Source organism: Pipra filicauda, unplaced genomic scaffold (assembly GCF_003945595.2).
Source record: "Pipra filicauda isolate LSUMZ 115617 unplaced genomic scaffold, ASM394559v2 scaffold33_size4404698_pilon, whole genome shotgun sequence".
Lineage (NCBI taxonomy): Eukaryota > Metazoa > Chordata > Aves > Passeriformes > Pipridae > Pipra > Pipra filicauda.
The window spans coordinates 4,135,644-4,139,315 of NW_024104465.1; positions in this window are offsets into that span (position 1 = coordinate 4,135,644).

The following is a 3,672-nucleotide window of genomic DNA, read 5'->3' on the forward strand; positions in this document are numbered from 1 at the left end:
TTGCAAGGAGAAATAAATTTAGCTACTACGCTTTAATATGATGGAGAGATTAAATTTATTGGGGTGCCCCCAGCAGCCCCCCTCTCCCTCTCTATCCACAGCAGTTGTTTCTGGGGGGCTGAGGCAGAGGGAGGCTGGTGCAGGGTTTGAATTTAGGAGGGAGCAGAGACAAGGTTGAGCGTGGTCCAGAACTGGGCCAGGAACAGACTTTCTGTCCTGAGTGTCTCTGAGGTCACCAGGGAGCCTCTGGCTATTACACTGAGGGGCCTCAGGCTGAGGGAGCTGGGGGGGCTCAGCCTGGAGAAAAGGAGGCTCAGGGGGGACCTTCTCACTCTCTGCAAATCCCTGACAGGAGGGGGGAGCCGGGGGGGAGGGCAAGCCAGGCTCTGCTCCCAGGGAACAAGGGACAGGATGAGAGGAAACAGTCTCAAGCTCCCCTCAAGGGGACATTCAGGTTGGACATCAGGAGGAATTTCCTCATGGAAAAGGTGGTCAGGCATTGGAAGGGGCTGCCCAGGCAGGCAGTGGAGTCCCCATCCTTGAAGGTCTCCAAGGAACGACTGGATGTGGCACTCAGTGCTCTGGGCTGGGGGACAAGGCAGGGATTTGGCACAGATTGGACTTGATGGTCTTGGAGAGCTTTTCCAGCCTCAATGATTCTGGGATTCTGTGACTGCTCAGACCCTGGTGTACCCTCCTCCCTGCGCTGGGAGCAGAGACCAGTGGTGGGGACACAGGGCTGGAGCAGGGACCCCGTGCACCAAGTCCCAGCGTGGCCGAGCTGCCCCTGCCATCGATCCCACGGCACCGGAGGCCAGTGAGGCAGCAGGAGCAGAGCCACTACAATGAAACACAGGCTCTAAAACAAATAAAGCTCCTCAGCTCTGGGCTGGCATTTGTTTTTCCAAGCTCTTTGTCCCTACCCAGCAAATCCAGCCCTACAACATAGGGATTCTAGTGCCTGCACCTCATTAATATAACGGGGGAGGCAGATGCTTTGTCCATGCAGTGCCCAGCCACATTCCTGCCTCGCAGGGCGCCTGCTCCCGGGCTGTGCCGGAGCTGCCAGCACAGACATATGTTGCTAAGGGTCGTTTATTCTTGTTTGTAAAATGTATGGCTGCTCCCGGCTTCCACACTGTCAAAACTGGAAGAACTGGCCCCAAAATCTCTTGCTGCATGATTGGATCAGACGCCTGTACATCTGTTAACGCTGTAGGAGCTGTAAAACGGAATAAGTTGTGCTATAACTCAAGCCCCTCGATTGCCGCCGCGACGCGGGAGCAGCGGAGCCGCTGCTGCTCCGCCAGCAACGACACAACATTCATTTGGCCAGTCAGATGTAAATTTACACAAGGCAGCGTTTCCTCGGCCAGTGCACAGAAGGGAGGAGGGGGATGTGTGTCCCCACCTCGACAGGATGTGCTGGACTCCTCAGCTCGGTGAGTTTTGGGGTGCACAGCCCCAGCAGTGGGAGCCAGCAGCAGTTCCGTGCTCCTCCTCTCGAGCTGGGGGAGCTGAACAGACCACAGCTCCACCAGGTCAAGTCCTCTGCACTCACAGGCCCCTGAAATCCCCATTTAGCCTGAAAATGGTCAAAGTAAAACCCTCCCCACTCAAACAGGTCGTGCTGCAAATAAGGGAAGCCCTGGCTGGGAAGGGCAGGTGCAGTTATGGCACCCCAGGGTAAGAACCACCATCCCTGCCCCGGACAAGAGCAGGTTCGGCCTGTTTGTGTGCAGGAAGGGGCTGCCTGGGCCCCTCAGCTCCACCTGTGCTGCACCCTGGCCCCAAGTGCCCACCTCAGTGCTCATCCCAGTGCCCCATCCCTGCCTCTGCTGCTCCACACGGCAGGCATAGAGAGGCAGTGACAGTGGGAGGGCTCAAACCACCCCCAGGGGAACCTGCAGAGGGTCTGTATTGAACAACTCGACCTTAGAAAAAGCCACAAAAGCACTTTTGTGAGCACCAGTTCAGTGCCACTTACCCAGGTGTGGCAGTGCCACAGGGGTGTGCCCCCTCCACCACCAGGGCACTGACCTGTTGCAGAACTGCTGTACATCTTGGGAAAGGTGAGCAAACAAAAACAAGCTGCAGGAACATCAGATCTCGTTATGCTCAGGGATGTGGAGACCAGAGCACAATACACCTCACTCTCCATCTCAGCCTGTAAACAGCCCTGGAAAAGGGTGCAGGCCAAGAGGTTGCACAGAACAGGGGTATCAAACAGGGAATACCAGTCTGTGGAGTGTGGGGCTTGGGAGAGCCTGTAGGAGCAGGAGAGGAGCAGCAGAGCAGCTGTGTGCTCCCAGACCCCCTGTGCCCACACAGCAGCTGCCGTGGCTGGGACACCCAGCTCTGCTCTGTGCCAGCACTGCTGAGGGAGCACCAGCCTCCAGTGACCACTCCCAGCTCCACCCCGGGCAGTGCCCAGTGTTTGCATGGTCCTAGTGCCCTGGATGGCCATGGTCCCACCTCACCCTCAGGATGCCCCAATCCAGGCTTGGATGCTCAGCTCCAGGCTGGGATGCCATGAGAGCAGGCGCTGTGCAGGCTTGCCTGGCTGCTGCCAGCTTTCTGCCTTGGCAGCATCTGCTGTGGGGGCTCTTTTTGCTCTTTCTGACAGTGCCAGATGCCTCTGTGTCAAAACAATGGCACTTGCACACTGACTGGGAGCCTCTCCCTCGCTCCATCCCTGCTCTCGCTCCTCGCGGAGCCCCAACGCCCACGGGGCCGGCCCGGGGCACCACGGGCATGGGGAGTGGGGCAGGAGGGCTCCAGAGCAGGGACAGATGGGCAGCAAAGGGCCACAAGGTCACGCACGTCATGGGAAGCTGGAGCAGCAGTAGGCACAGCTCCTCACTCCTGCCAGAGCCAGGCCAGGGGAGAAATATGGAATATTGTTATCAACATCAAACCCCACATTGGCTCCAGTGGCTGAACCTCAGGGCTGTCCCCCTCTCCTGTGCTGGGGGATCCTGCCTGGGTTTCCAGCCCATTTCCTTCTCTGCCAGTGGTCCCAGTCACCATTCCCAGACATGCACCAAGCACTGCTCACCCCAGCACTTGTCGGGCTCTCCTCTGCCTGCATCCAAGGAGCACCAATATTCTCAGGAAGGTACCAAGGACCAAAGTCACAGCACCCTGCAGGACCAGGTAAAGCTTCTCCAAGCATATTCCAAGACACAAGAGCAAATCCTGCTTCAAACAACACTGCCAGGTCCCTTTGGGCTCAGCAGCCCTTGGATCACCCCATCAGCATGAGCACAGGCACCAGGAACCAGCCTGGCAAAAGGGATTCCCAAGGAAGCACCTAGCTCTGTTCTCTGCCTGGAAGAGAATCCCAGAATTCCAGACAGGTTTGGGTTGAAAGAGACCTTAAAGCTCATCCAGTTCTACCCCCTGCCATGGGCAGGGACACCTTCCACTATCCCAGGTTGCTCCAAGCCCCATCCAACCTGGCCTTGGACACTTCTAGGGATAGGGCAGTCACGGCTTCTCTGGGTAACCTGTGCCAGGGCCTCTCCACCCTCAGAGTAAAGGCAGATTCCCACTAAAGGCAGGTGCTCTCTGAGAGGTACCAGCCTCGCACACTCTGCTCTCCCCTCTGCCAGGAGCAGCCCACCCAGGCATTCCCTGCCCTAGGAAAGGACAAGGAGACATCCAACCACC